This window comes from Harpegnathos saltator, unplaced genomic scaffold (assembly GCF_003227715.2).
Source record: "Harpegnathos saltator strain DR-91 unplaced genomic scaffold, Hsal_v8.6 scaffold250, whole genome shotgun sequence".
Taxonomy (NCBI): domain Eukaryota; kingdom Metazoa; phylum Arthropoda; class Insecta; order Hymenoptera; family Formicidae; genus Harpegnathos; species Harpegnathos saltator.
The window spans coordinates 366,857-382,500 of NW_020230040.1; the positions used below are offsets into that span (position 1 = coordinate 366,857).

Here is a 15,644-nt window from a genome sequence, read left to right on the forward strand (position 1 = left end):
TACCACGGCGATGAAATTTGCGACTCTCACGGTGATCGCGCGAACGGTCAGTCGCGTCTTCGGGAGGGGGGGAGGTCGCAAGGTGCGAAGAATGCAAGACGTGGTATGTCGGCTTTAAAGAGGGGAGGAAAACAGAGAGAGAGGGGAGAGAGCGGGGGGACGAGAAAATTGACTCGTAAGGCCGGGAGGTGTCGTTCACCTGAGGTGTACAGGTCGGCGGAGGTTTTTCGACAGCCGTGTCCGCGATAAACGGCGCGGATGTTTAATCGATAAACAGGTGTTTAACCGAGGAAATTATACGTCGTTATTTCGTCGAGCGTGCGTTCGCGATGCGCTGGCGGCGATCGAGCGAGCGAGCGAGCGTGCGTGCGTGCGTGCGTGCGTGAGTGCGTGCGTGTATATGTGCGTGAGAGAAACCCGCCGGACGCGGAGAGCGTGTCTCGTTCCGCTCGCGCTTTTGTCACCCCCGCTGGACGCATGCGTTGCGTAGGAGCGCGTGTGCGTGCGTGCGTGTGCGTGTAACAAGCGTACGTGCGTACTCACCCACGCACACACGCACGCGCGCACACACACGTACACACACACACACACACACACACACGGCGTGGAAAAATCACGCGTGCGAGTCAACGCGAAAGATCGACGGAACGAGGCCACTCCTGGCCTCGACGTGAAATTTGCCGAGCGCGTGATTGGCGGACACTTATCAATCAATAGATGACGAAATTCGTGCGAACTCCGCGGGCGTCTACGGACGGGGACTTTGACCGGTAAACGAGCGCTATTTGCACGACCCTGTTTAAGGAGATTCGCGCGGCCGGAACTCGCCGGCTGAAATTTCACCGTCGCGTCAACTCTTTTCTTTTCCTCCTTCTCCTCCTCCTCCGTTTTTTCGCGACAGTTCTCGCTGTCGAAAGAAAAACGGCGATTCCTGAAGGAATCGTCTCTTTGCGGGCCAGCGGTTCTCCCTGTGTATGTGTGTGTGTGTGTGTGTGAGGATGTGCGCGCGCGTGCACGCTCGATTGAGCAGGCAGAAATAATAAAATCAGACGACTTTCCCTCCAGTTTCGCGACATTTTCTTTCCTTTCTTTTCCCCCGCGTGTATTCCCGACTCAGGTGTAGCCCAGTTTGAGGAACACTGCTCTGTCTCTTTCTCCTTCTCCCTCCCCCCCTCACTCTCTCTCACTCTCTCTAATGGGGGGGGGGGGGAACTCTTATCGCGCGCGTCGCGCGCGCAAGACAGTATTGCTCGCCGATATTGTTAACGTAAAGCGACAACTTATCGGAACCGCCAAACTTGGCTTTCAGCAAAATATGCGCGACGCTCCGCGCAGCGCGTTCGTTCGTTCGGACGGCGATACTATTTATGCGCGCACGCAACTTCACTCCGTGCCGAGAAAACACGTTCATCGGCTTTACGCACACACGCGCGCGCGCGTCTCCAATTTATGCCCCGAGGTGATAAGTATCCGTTAGTTGGCGAAAGAGATAAACAGTGCGAAAAAATAAAGGAGCTAACGTCCGCTTCGGGAATTAACAGGTCGAGAGATCGGTCCAGCGAAGGCCGCTCTCGATCGTCCAGAATTCACAAGGAAATTCGGCGCAGGATGTAAACGCACGTCTCGTGCAATCGTTCGCAAGTGCGAATAATTTTCAGCGACTTTTTGCAAATGGAAATATTGGAGACACACGGGAAAGGTGCCGTGGCAATTTCGATCGCAGACTAGTAGATCGTCCGAAGCGATCCTTACGACACGGCAACCCGTCTCGATTGGCTCATTGTGCGCGTAAGGATCGGAAAAAAGGGGAGCAGGGAAAGAAACAGCATGACGTGCGCAAACCCAAAAAGATATAACGCTGAACACCCACGCCTGTCTCGGGAGCGACTGCAGGCAGACATGCTTCGACGATAGTCGCAGGAATCCTGCGCTCTCTCTCTCTCTCTCTCTCTCTCTCCCCCTCCCTCCCTCCCTTCCTCTCTTTCTCTCGCTCGCTCCGTCCCTCTTGCTCGCGCGCGCGCATGTCGATAGCTTTTATTTTTGCCATCCTCATACTCGACACGCTCAAATAACTGGAACGGTTAATGGAATTTCCGTCGATCATATTTATATTCGACTCCGAAGACCGAAATAAATCCCGCTCGGTGGGGATATATCTGAAACCTCCGACGCATAAACAAGCCGTATGCGGGATCGTTGAGGAAGAAGGTAATGCAGATCATGCCGCGAGAGTAACATAGATTGGCGTTTTCGCGAATTCGTCGGACGCCGGAGACGAGGAAATTGCAAAGAGAGGAGGAGGAGGTACGTGTGCGCGCGTCCGTGAAGCCAGTCGTCTACGTGAGCGACGGACGAAAGTCCCGCCGAGTCGAGAAAGAGAGACGACGGTCACATCCGGCCGCCCGTCGGAGAAGAAGGAGAAGAATCTCAGACAGAAGCGTGCCAAAAAGAGACACGGAGGTCCCTCTCTCTCTCTCTCTCTCTCTCTCTCTCTCTCTCTCTCTCTCTCTCTCTCTCTCTTCCTCGTTCTCGTCAGGTAGGCAGGTGAGACGACGACGTCGGGGAAGGAGAAAGCCGCAGGAAGAGAGATCTCTGGCAGGAGAGATCCTTCGTCCATGACGGCGCAGGAGGAGAGGCGTCGGGAGCTATCCCGTAGGACGATGCCGGCGCAGCCAGGAAGGAACATTCGCCGCGGGGATATGAGAGGATAACGGAGTGTAGCAGGACGAGGGAGAGAGGACAGGGGAGAACGACGGAGGGAGGGAGACAGACAGACAGACAGACAGACAGAGAGAGAGAGAGAGAGAGAGAGAGAGAGAGAGAGAGGGGGAGAGAGAGAGAGGGAGGAGGACAGAGCGAAAGATAGAGAGAAAGAGAGTGAATAAGAGTGGAGGAGACAGAAGGGGGGTCAAGGGGAGCCGGCATAGCAACAGAAAGACCGCTTCGAAACGAACAGCCAGTCGAGCGCGCTTCTGCCGCCGGTTGCTGGCTGCTGCTGCTGGCTGCTGGCTGCTGCTGACTACGGAGCCGCTCGGCTGTGCGCCGCGGACGAACGAGGCGAGAGAGAAACGATATAGACGCGACGAGAGCGTGATAGAGATAGAGTATGAGAGAGAGAGAGAGAGAGAGAGAGAGAGAAAGGAAGAGAGAGAGAGAGAGAGAGAGAGGGTGAGATGGAGAGAGTGATAGGAGAGAACGAGAAGAGAGAGCGAGAAAGAGAGCGAGAGAGAGAGAGAGAGAGAGAGAGAGAGAGAGAGAGAGAGAGAGAGAGAGAGAGAGAGAGAGAGAGAGAGAGAGAGAGAGAGAGCGAGAGAGAGATAGTCGCGTATTGATCGTGTCGCACGGGGGTGGAGCAACCGCCGACCGACTGGCTGGCTGGTCTGCCGCCTTCCATGCGAGCCTGAGTCGCGGGGAAAGGGATGGCGACGGGGAAGAGGAGCGGTGACGGCAAAAGGGAGAAAAGAGAGTCCTTCGGAGGTAAGAGACTTCGTCCCGATGTACGACGCCTGGACCGGAGAGGAGAGAGTAACGCGCGAAGGATCACGGGGGATGTCGAGAAGACGACGACGTCGAGGTCGACGTCGTCGTTGGCGACGACTGTGACGATGACAACGATGTCGTTTCGCGCGTAGACAAGGGCGCGCCCTTTGCACGCTCTTAGGGCCGATTACTCCGGCTATTCGATTAGTTTCCACCGCACTTTGTCTTCTCTCGGCCTTCGCTCGGCCTCCTCCTGAGAAAAGGAGAAAAAGAGACGCGGTCGTGTGCCGCGATTATGCTTTCTCGCCGCGCGGCGGCCCTTTCGACTCTCGTGCGTAGGGCGCACGATTCGTCGGGGATGCGAAGGGCGCGCGGGGTGGCGCAGGGTACAGGGATGAACGCCCTGGCGGCTTCCTCTCTCAGAGGCGCTGCAGTCGATAGTTGCGTGGCGGGAAGCGAGCAGGGAGAAGGGCGCGCGAAGGGAGAGGGCCGGTAGCCCTACGCGAGCGAGCGAGCGAACGAGCGAGCGCGCGTGCGAGGAGAGCTTCCTCGTCGTAGAGCTGCTCGCGCCCTGGGCGAAAAGGTATCCGGGATCGGCAAGGCGCCATCTTGAAGGTAGATACGCGATATTTCGCGCGCGCGCGACAAGGGCATCTCTCGCTCTTAGCCCTTCGACCGTTGTTTCCTGTTCCCATTGGAGATCGGGCAACGAAGGGACCCACTACCAAAGGCAGACGTTGCGGTCGGAGGGTACGCGAGGAGGGAGAGCACAGGGGAGGGGAGGGCACCAAAGGGAGGCGAGCAGCCCTTCGACGAAGGGCTTCTACTTGCGGCTCGGTCGCGTCTGGAATCAGGAAGCGTCCGTGAATGTTGAAATTTCGCGTCGCTTCTAGCGTTCTACAGCCGATTCCTGTCGCTCTTCTTCTTGCATATCGCGGTGTCTTGGACAAATTAATTTTTCACTCAACAAACCCAGCAACCTCTCTCTCGTATGCTCAAACGAAGCATCTGCGATATTTTCCCGCGGATGTTTTTTTTCTTTGTATCTGTTTCATCGACGAGGATGATCTCGATAGGAGGATTCGCGGAGGAAGACTCCTCGAGAGAAGAAGAAAATCCCCGAACTCTGAAGTTCCATCGTGAAGATACGATTAGGAATATATATCGAGCCCGGCGCGGAAGCGCGCGAGGCAGCTGGATATATTCGTTGTCGGACGATGACGACGACGACGACGACGACGACGACGACGACGACGACGACGACGACGACGACGACGACGACTCGAGTTTACCGGGCGAGTTTCAGCCGCCCTTAGCCGCTTCGTCGCTTTGTCTCGCGCGTCCTCGAGTACCCTCGAAAAAAATTTCGACCTACCCGCCAAAGTGTCGCTTTGCGGTCACTTCGCGATTATCCAACCATCGCTGCCGCCGCCGCGCCCTCGTATCCTTTTTACCGTTTTATCTCTCGGCAAGATGGTTTTGAAAAAAAAAAAAAAAAAAAGAAAGAAAGAAAGAAATGCAACACTTCCGAAGAGCCAAACGCCGCCGCCGTCCCGACGGCAAAAGACGCCACTCGCCGGCTGTACAGCGACGCAAAGTTTCAAAGAAGGGACGCTTAGCTGCGCGGCCCTGTATACTTTGCGCCGCGCAACTGCTCGATTGAGTGTCGTTTTCTCTTTTCTTTATTATAACCGCAATTCCTGTCGGACAAAGCTCCGCGCGCATTAACACCGTCGGATCTAACGTTCGGCCGAGGCGGCCGAATAGAAATGGAGAAAAATGGAGCGAGAGAGGTACGATCGGTCGGGAAAAGCTGCGCGAATAAATTTCATTCTCGCGCTCGGCAGCGAAGGACGTCATCCACGTGTCCGTCGAGGAGCGTTCCTCGATCGAACAGCAGGATCACGAGGACCGACACGTAGCCAGCAGGAATTAGCCGACAGCCGCCGACGAGGATGCTCGAAAGATCGGCGGCTTCTAATTTTCCCCTTATTTTCGAGCGTCCTCCGGCCGGCACTCGCCGACGAAAAGACGCGCCCTTCACGACTGTGCCTGTGCCTCTCTCTCTCTCTCTCTCTCTCTCTCTCTCTCTCTCTCTCTCCCTCTCTCTCTCTCTCTCTCTCTCCCTCTCTCTCTCTCTCTCTCTCTCTCTGGTCTGTCTGTCTGTCTGTCTCCGTCTTTCTCTCTTTGGGCTGAGCGCGGAGGATTCGCTAGAGAAGGTTCGAGGTACGCGAGTGCGCGTTCAAGAGAACCACCTATCTATATCAAAGGCTTCGACAACTTTGTAAAGAGCGAGCATCTCCCCGAATAGCGACCGCGAAAAATGAGATATATTTCTCTCGAACGTGGCGAAAGAGCGACGATCAGAGCTTAGTTCTAGTCGATTCCTCGCGACTCTCCCTCCCTCCCTCCCTCGGGGAGATCGTTCTCGCTCGCGCAGGACGTTTTACAGACTTTATCGCACGCCCGATCGATTAAAATCCCTTCCGAGAGAGAGAGAGAGAGAGAGAGAGAGAGATTGATGAAATTACACGGGGAAAATTAGACGAAACGAGCCGGGCTTGCAATTTTTGCATTTCGCGCCGCGACGTAACGTCATTTCGGTCCAGCCGCAGCGCGCTCGCGCTAATCTGCGAAAAATCGTTTAATATTTTCATCAGGCGTTCTCTCACAACAAAGGTCCGCCGCGAAAACTCGCCTTTATCCTCACGCTTCAATCGCGCGGGGACGCAATCCGTATTACGGGACACCGCGATCCGCGTGTCGTTTTCTTTATCTTTTCTCCCATTCTTTTTCCTTCCTTCCTTTCTTCCTTCCTTCCTTCCTTCCTTCCTTCCTTCCTTCCCCGTTCTTTCTTTCTTTCCTTCCTTCCTTTTGTGACGAGTCACGGTGCGGAACGAGTGTCTCTCCCCGGCGTTTCGCATGCACAATAGCGCGGGAATCCAGCGGGCGAGCTATATTTCGGTTAAATATATATCGGATGTCTGCCCAGAAATAATTGCACCGGCGATCGTGATAACGTACGCCCTTATCGTCCCTACGTCCGAGACATCGGCGCGTACCCGCTTTACGCGAGTGTGTACCTCCGATATTAATAACCACGGTAAACTAATTAATTAATCGTCAGACGATCTATGGGACACTGGCGTACGCACGTGTGTATGTGTGTGTGTGTAGCGTTACACGATCGCGAAAGCGATTTGTTCATCGGATCGCTCGCATCTCGCCGCGAGGCGTGCAGCAGCCTCGAAAATCGTCGTCGTCGGTAACGCGCGGGCGGTTGAGGGAAAATTCCCGCGCTGGTTTTTTTTCTCCCTCTTCCCCTCCGAGGAAGCGTGCGAGAGGGCGCCGTCCGCTCGGGAGCGAGACCGCGCGATAAATTACTCCTAATTACAAGCTCATAAATACGAGCGGCCGATAACTGCACGCCGGCCAATAACTACGGTTTACCGGACGATTTTGCGGCGGACACGTGTACCAATTGGCGCCTGTGATCGCCCACATGCGGACGAGGTGGGTACCGACACACACACACACACACACGGCTGTTAAAGATACCTTCGCACACATACACGCACGCGCGTGCGTACGCGTGCGCGCGCTCGCACGTCCGATGCGTGTGCATGCAGACAGCGCGCGTGCCAGAGAGGGAATGCGCATTTTCGGGAATGCGCGATTTTGGAAGCGCGTCGTACGAACGTTTCTCTAAGCCGAGAGAAGGTCACCACCGCGGGGCGGTGAGGCGACAATCGATGCGGGATTACAAAGTTGTCACGGCTTCGTTAAGAAGAATGAGCGTACGCCGGAAATTAAGTGGATGCGCCGAGAGCGGCGCTGCGATATTAGTTATTATTGCCAGTGTGTTACCGCGGTAGTGATTGACGTGTTGGCGCGTTATTATGACATTTTAATGGCGATTTTAATTCCCGCGTTCTCTCCCTCTCTCTCTCTCTCTCTCGCTTGCTCGACTCGACTCGACTCGACGAGAGAGGCGCGACGAGTAGGAAAATATTTTGATCGCGCGGGCGCGCGAGGCTAGGAAATCGCGCGCGTTTAAGGGTTAAATATCCGAGGCTTTTAGCAACAGAGTCGCAACTTTGTAAGAGTTCCGGAGATCGGATCTACGTTTGTACGACTTCTCCCGCTTAGAATCGTTTTAATCCCGGCCGCGGATAGGATCGCCATGGGGACGAGAAGTGACCGACCGTTTAAACGCGATTAAACGTACGATACGAAGGATAGTCGACGAGAGATGTCCTGTCGTCTACGTCGACGGAAAAGGGACGCGATACACTTGTGCGAGCTGTCGCTCGCTCCGTCTCCCTTCGGCCGCGAGCTTCCCCCCCCCGCTCTTGTTTACCTCCTCCGACGTTCTCGCTCGACAACCATCTGTCGTATCAAGCTGAGGTATATATCCTGCGCCTCGTCAAGGTAGAGGCAAAACTCCGAGCCGGGATCGCCTTAATTCTCGCGACAAACACTCCAAACGACCAACTGCGCTTTTTCTTTCAAGCCCCACCGCCGTCGACCGAAAATTAAGGAGCCCCCGGGGATCTCCGGGAGGCGAGAGGCGAGGTGCGAGCGGCAAAATAAAAAGTCTGCTCTCGGCCCGATTTCAAGTACGCTCTCTACCACGATTTTGTAAGTCGCGGTCGAGTTACGAAAGAAACCGTATCCAACAGCGCGAGTCGTAAACTCTCGCGCTACCGACGATTACCTCACTCGCGGCATCTCCTCTCCTCTCCTCTCCTCTCCTCTCCTCACCCCAAGCCCGGAGAACGGGCCGGGCGAAACGCGTCACTCGGCCTCCTTTTTCGATATCCCGCTCCGACGCGGCGCGGCGCGACGCGCCCGCCCCCCCTTCCCTTCGAGGGTTAATGAGAGATCGACTCCGAATCGCCCAGGGAATCCATAGACGAGATGACTCGCCGCCGAGGCCGGGCACCCCGTGTATACAGCGCGCTCGCCGACGAGGGTGCGCGCTCGTAAAGATCGCAAATCCGCGCGCGGCCACGTGTCTGTGTGTGTTCGTGTGCTTGTGTGCGTGCGTGCGTGCGTGCGTGCGTGCGTGCATGCGTGTGGGCGCGAGGGAGGAATCCGGCGACGCGACGAGGTGGATATACAGACAGTTTAAAGCCTCCCTCTCGGCCGCAACCTTGCTGAGGGCAACGTAATTTGAAAATTGGGAGAGGTCAGTGTCGGGAAATCGAGAGGGACACGAGAGACAGAGAGAACGACGGGGAGAAGGGGAGAGAAGTGGAGGAAGAGGGAGTCGCGGACGACGAAGAAGCCGTTCGCGAGCGCAACGCCGAGGTGGATGGGTGGACGGCAGGAGGGGTGAAAAGAAGGGCGGGGAGCATCGGCCTCGGCTCGGAAATTGGCCGCTGCGTCGGTTTCCACGTGCTGCTGCTGCTGCATGCAGGGAGACCCGCTTGGGCAATTCGCTTTTCGGCGTCCGATATCAGTCGAACGCAATGAGACTATGCGCGCACGCTTGAGAATTTTATTAACAACAGTCGCACACACTCAGAAAGGGCAGAATGCCTTTGAAAAGAATACCCGGTCGCTGTGCGCTCCTCTCTCTCTCTCTCTCCCCCTCCCTCTCCCTCTCTCTCTCTTTCTTTCTCTCACACACACACACACACACACACTCGGCTCGCGCACACCGCTGCAGATCGTCAAGTTTTCACTGCCGGTCTCAGACCGAGTGTGTGCGCGCGCGGTTTAAAAGGGAGTGCTGAAACACGCATATGAAACTGCCGCGAATCCTTTCCGCTGGTGAATTATTTCCGAGCGTCCGGCGCGAGCCGCGTTTGAGCGGGAAGGTGGAAAAAAGGAAGGAAATGAAAAAATAGCTAGCCGGGCAGAGATTGTTACGTCGCGAGGTGATCCCGCGAAAGGGGATTAATCCCTGGCCGCCATCTCGTCCGCGCGTCTCGTGTCGGTTTGCCGGAGATGAAAGTGCGCTAATCGTCCCGATTATTCGGCCGAGAGTCACGCGTTCAAGCAGCCTCTTTCTCTCGCGCGCCGTTTCGCCGCACGAGGAACGGCTCGCGAAGAATGAATCTCGCGAGCCGCTCGATAACGACACCGGGCTCGAATTATTCCGCCGAGCGCGGAGGGTTGAATCTCTCCAGCGTCGCGGCGTAAATCGCGCCGCCCCGCGAGCGACTCCTGTCGTCCTGCGCATGATGTCGCGTTTTGCCTTCACGCGAACGAGGGTTCGAGGAAATAGGTAGGAAAATGAGAGAGGAGGCGGTTCTCACACGAACCGCCAGGTGGAAGAGGTCGGACTTCCGGAGAGGTTAGACGCCGCGCCGGTCAGAGAGAGTGAAAGCCACCGCGTCGCGTCCTCTTCTCTCTGTCTCTTGCGTGAAAAGAAAACAGCGAGGGGGCGAAGCGTGCGCGAGCGAAGCAAGTCGATTCCCGCCAGCGATCTAAAATACTTGCACCACCGTGCCCCCCCCCGCTCCCCCGTCGTGTTATCAATCCCTACCGCTCCGCCGAGAAGCGGCTTAAGCCGCCAAATGCCTTTCCGCAGAATCGAATCGCGCGGGCGGCTCGCCGGCGCTTGATTTATGCGGCAAGACAGCTCGCAGGATCCGATATTTTCCTATTAATTGCATTTTTCTATTAACGTCATTCGCATCGAGTGCGTGTACCATTTTCTCTCTGTCGCTCGCGCCCGGCGCGCAGGTACAAGGCTACGGTAATTGAATCTCTCTCCCCCTCTCTGTCGCGCGCGCAAATTGCCCGGCATCGCGCGATAATACGGCGCGCCGCGACTCACAAATCCGCAATAAGATTCAGCATAATTTCCTCCCCCACCCCCAACCCCCCACCGCCCCGCCCTACCGGAAGCCGGAGGACTTTCGCGTCGCGCCGTCTCGGGGAGTGTCATACCTCGCCGAGGGCGAACGCAACGCAGCTTTCATTTCGGAGCGAACGCGCCACGCGCGCGCGTTCGATTCACGATGGATCTCGCGGCGCGCGCGCGCGCATGCGCGCGACAGCGTTTAATTCAAACGCGGTTTCGCACCGTTCCCGCGGGGATGACGACGTGTCGCGCACACCTTCGTAATCGCGCCCCCGTGACATGAAGATGCGCGCGATACACACGCGCGCACACATGCGCACACACACACACACACATGAACACATAAAGCCGTCCCGTTATTGTTTCTTCCGCAGTCCGCGGAAAAAAGGCGCGGAGGATCCCGACCGTGACGAGGGGGAGGAAGGAAGGGCGGTTGGCGGGAACGGAGGAGGGGAAGCGGGGGTGGTTATCGGTTATCCGATAACCATCTCTCCCAACTTTGACGTTAGCGACCTTCTCGCGCTTCATTACGCGATAAATAACGCCTCCCCCTTCCGCCGCCGCCGTCGCCGCCGTGCGTAGAAGTTTGGGACGCGCGCGCAAATGGCAACGGCTAATTGAGCCCAAGCCGCCGCGCGCGCCGCGTCCCGCTCCGTATTTACTATACCCGCGGAGAAGAGTACGACGAAGAGTACGGCGAACCAACGGCGGCGACGACGTCGGCAGGGCGGAGGGGGGGTACAAAGCCGCATGGAAGGTAACCGCGGCTCCCCGCGCGCAACAATGAGCGCGCAACAGACGCGGACGAGACGCGCCGATATTATCTGCCTGTAGTTTCGGGCAGAGCGGCGAGAGCGTCGTAAATATATGCGTATGTGTGCGCGCGTGCATGCGTGTGCGTGTGTATATATATATATATATATTTGTACATGTATATTCGTGCGTAGTACACGGCGGTAATAACCGACGCCAGGATTAATGGAAACCCGAGAAGCGGCGGGGAGCAAAGTTCGAAATCCAATCGGTTTTGATATATTTCCGTGTCGTTGCGTGCGACGTGCGAACGAGCACCAGGAGAACGTGTACTCGGTAAGCGAGTTATTGCGAAATTACGCAAGCAAGCAAGCAAGCCCGCGCGTAACTCGCACGCGCGAAATAACGAAGAGTACGCGGATTAGTCGGGAAGGAATTGCGGCGACGCGAGACGACTCGGGCGCCGCGCTCGATCGGACAATTCGTACTTTCGTCGGAGGAACCGCCGCGCGAGGAATTATAAAATCCCTCCTCCTCCTAAATCTCGTCCTCTTCAGTGTGGTGTTTCCACTGAATTCCCCCGAGTTTTATATTTACACGAATACACCTGGATCTCTCTCTCTCTCTCTCTCTCTCGGTTTATACGAGACGCTGTAATTTTCGTCTCGGCGAAAGGAGCCATTTCAGATGACGAGGGCTAAATTATGTGGAGTTTTCGCTTTTGCAACTTAAAAACGTTGGAGAAAGGCGACGCGCCGGGAGGGACGAGGGCGGCGACGGCGGCGGCGAGGGGGAGGGAGGGGGCACTTGAGCGCGGCAAGCATCGGGCGCGTTCTCACCCCCGGTTGCGCTATTGGGACCGCGATCATTTTCTCGAGCTCTCCTCCGCGATCGATATATATATGTAGGGCGACCACTAGGTATTGTTTTTTCACTGATCGCGATTAGAATCGCGAGATTGCTTTATATATATCACGGGTAACACCTCGGCCGGATCGACAATTCCATTTTCTTCGATCCGCAATCAATCTATTGTCTTCCCCTATGCAGCTCCCGGCCGCGCCGTTCACTTTTTTGTCCAACTTGCCCCGCGCAAACACGCGCGAGGTTCGAAAATGAGATCGCTCTGTCGTGAAAATATCCAGCCAAAGGAGCGAAAGAAAGGAGAAAAGCAGGGGGAAAAAGCCGCGCGGCAAAACGCGACGGGATCTACGTAAATAAGTACGACGAAGGTGCGGAGCTGATTAATTGACAACTTGAAACGAGGAGTATTGCCGCCACGGCCTCTGCCTCTCCCTCTTTGCCTCTCTCTCTGCCGCAATCTCCCCGTCTCGCGAGAGGTCAACGCCTGTCGATATCGGCCCAGGATAAAAACGGGCGACGGTGCGCGAGGGAGGAGAGAGAGAGAAAGAAAGAGAGAGAGAGAGAGAGAGAGAGGGTGCCAAGTCGAAAATATATACGTCATTCGGTAGCCGGCTGGTCGGTCGAAGTCTTCGAATTGCCCGAGAGTCGCTGATCAGGCATCGGTCCAAAAATCGGCCGCGTCGCGGCGACGCCGACGCCAACGCCGAGGACGACGTCGTCGTCGTCGCGACACTCCGCAGCGCACGCCGTGCAACGGGATGCGATCGCTCGCGTCATGGCGAGATATTGAGGGGTCGCGCGGCACACAGACGCGGCGTCCCGACGACAAAATTTCGCGCCGATCAATATTTATCGCTCCTTCCGCGCGAAGCCGCTGCGCTTGAGTGACAAATGTTTAAATGCAAGATACAGCGCGGATCGTATAGTCCGCGCCGCAGCGATTCCAATCTCCGCTCGCAAGATGAAAATCTTGGAAGAGATTGAAAACGTCGGAGGGAGGTAGAGCGGAGGAAAAGGAGAAGCGGCGAGAGGGAGGGAGAGAGAAAGAGGGAGAGAGAGAGGTGATGCACGTTCTTTCGTTCGTTCGTTCGTCCGTCCGCAATCGAATGTTAGGCGATTGTCTTTCGCCGGGCGAGAGAAACAGAACGTGACCAACACACTATTCTCGTCCTCGTCACAAGACAACTCGAGCCTAAGTATAGGAGGTCGGGTGCCTGCCTCTCCGTTTAAAAATACGTCACACCTCTCGCACCCTCCCCGACAACCTAGCGACGGTCTCCCTCTCTCTCTCTCTCTCTCTCTCTCTCTGGCTGTCTCTCCCTCCCTCCCTCCCTCCCTCTTTCTCTCCTCTGTCGGGCGCACGGGTCCGAGAAGTAGCTGCTGCCACTCTCGTTTCCTCCTCTCCCTCCTGCCCCTCTTCGTCGACCCCCTCTTCTTCTACAGCGTCTTTTTTCGCGCGTTTTCCTTCTCGCACGCATCCGGAGAAAGGGAGAGAGAGATACAACGTCGATCAGCGACGTTCAATGATTCACGACGAAAGAGTATTTTGGAGTGACGATCAATAGCGGTAGTTTCCCGACAGAAAGGGAGAAAGAGCGCCGATCGCGTCGCGCGCGGCCGAGTAGAACTCGCGAGGATCTCGGACTTGGTTCTCACGCCGCCGGGTAGCGGCCACGGGGCCGCGCTGCTTCGCGGATTCTCTCTCGGCGGTCACGGATATCAGAAAGCGAACCGAGGCGCGACGGCAGACGAGCGTCGCGAATGACGCGCGGAAAACAGAGCGAAAAGCTCGCGTCGACGGCGACGGCGAGGAAGCGACGTTAATCAGCGCCGACGTGAGAGAGAGAGAGAGCGCGCGCGCGGCTTGTCGGAATGCGAGATCGTCGCCCGTACACCGGCAACGACAAAAGAACGATCGGGGATCGACAAAGTCGGCGGTGACCTTCGCTCGGCGAAGACACTGCGCGTCGAGAGTCCGCCGCCGAGCGAACTGCTTCGCGCCTTGGCGCGATAATTCGCGTCGTTGAGCGAGCCGCGGCGCGAACGCCGAGCCAATTCGCCGGCTCATTACAGCAACTGCATAGTTTGCCCGATCCGACGGATTTTGCGCGAGCAAAGTCATCTAGCATCCAATCTTTTTTTCTCTCAAAAGGATATACGATAGCTACCCTCTCCTTTCGCCGATCTCGCGGAACTGGCGCGGCTTCCATCCCGTGGACGAAAAACAGGGGGAAAAAAGACGACGCGACGACGCTTGGTCGAGGAGCCAAATTTCTGGCCCCCTCCGCCAGGCCGCGTGCTATCCGCTTAACAATCGCTCATCATGGCGATACCGCGACGAACCCTCGGCCGCCACCGTCGCCGCCGCGCCGACGGGAATCGGCACCGTTCCACCTGCGATCGTTCGGCCATTATTTTCGGACACGCCTGGGCGCATCGAATTTATGCACGCGCACGCACACGTGTGTGTGCGTGCGTGCGTGAGTGCGTGCCTGCGTGCGTACACATCCCCCCCCCGCACGTAGCCGGAACTCTCCTCCGGGCCGCAACTTAACGGCTACTTGTTACAACTAGGCGGGACGCGCGGACGCGCAACCCGACTTATTATCGCGATAATTAACAATTTCCCGAATCATCAGACCGCGAATGCAGTTGCTTTTTGCATGGAGATCGAGCGCACCGCCGCGCCGCGGCCAGCGAGGATCAACCGCCGCGCTTCCTTTGACCTGCGGGGACTCCGTCCGTTTTGAGTCGATTCTTTCTTTTATCGAGGTTTCAATGGAACATTATCTTTATTACCCACCGCGCGACTTTTGCGCGATTCTCCCTCCCCTTCCCTTCCACGTCGACCTTCACGGTGACCGAGGTTGAAATTGCGATTTCGTTCCGGCTCGAACGAAGATCCCGCCCGCAAGGTCCCACGCGCAGGAACCTCCGTCCGTAGGAACGGTAGGAATCCTTCGTTCAATTAACAACTGCGCGCGCGAAGCTCCTCCGATGTCGAGCGATGTCGATTGCTCGTGACCGACGCGTCGATCGGATCGAGAGCTCGCAGATCGAAGGAAACATATCCAGGTCGGTCCGAGACGTTCCGAGATATCCGAGAGGGAGCTTTTCGATGCTTTTCCCTCTTCCCTCACCCTCGCCGGCGCAGCCCTCCCCCGGCTGCCATCGCGCGCGACCAGCGCGGCGAAGGCGAGCGGGCAGACGGGCGCACGCGATTAATCGAAACGGAAGATAATGGACGATCGATCACTGTGCCACTTGGTAATCTTACGTGAAACGCCGCCGGATCAAAGGGTTACTCGCGTCCCGTCGATTACGAGCGCGTCCGGGATTCCCGGCCGCGCGGACTCGCGGACGTCCGCGACGTCGCGCGAACAATCTTGCGATCGCTTCCCCGAGCGCGAGGAGGAGCCTCGGTGGAGGGTTGTGCTCCCCTCCTCCCTTCTTCCCGTGCCCATCCTGTCCTAATTTCCTTCGCGATCAGTACGTCCGCGTAACAACGCCGTGTCTCGGCGTCTTTCGGTCGCTCGGGATGGAGAGCGCAATTCTCCGATTAACATAATAATTGCCAGGCGGAAAGAAAGATTTCCCCTTGGTGTGCCGCTGAATGTCCCGTTGCGCGGCAAGAACAGCAGCGAGCGAACGGAGAACTCGCGGCGCGCGGGAACCGCGGGACTCCCGCAGGTGGTTTCTAATCGGCCGCTTGTTCGCGGGTGATCTCACG

At 56.9% G+C, this 15,644-nt stretch overlaps 1 protein-coding gene across 2 annotated transcripts in view; it reads right to left on the reverse strand.

The window, feature by feature from the left end:
• mnb (minibrain) overlaps positions 1-15,644 on the reverse strand; it is a 52,244-nt gene that overhangs the window by 36,002 nt on the left and 598 nt on the right. The gene's annotated exons all lie outside the window — the stretch shown is intronic.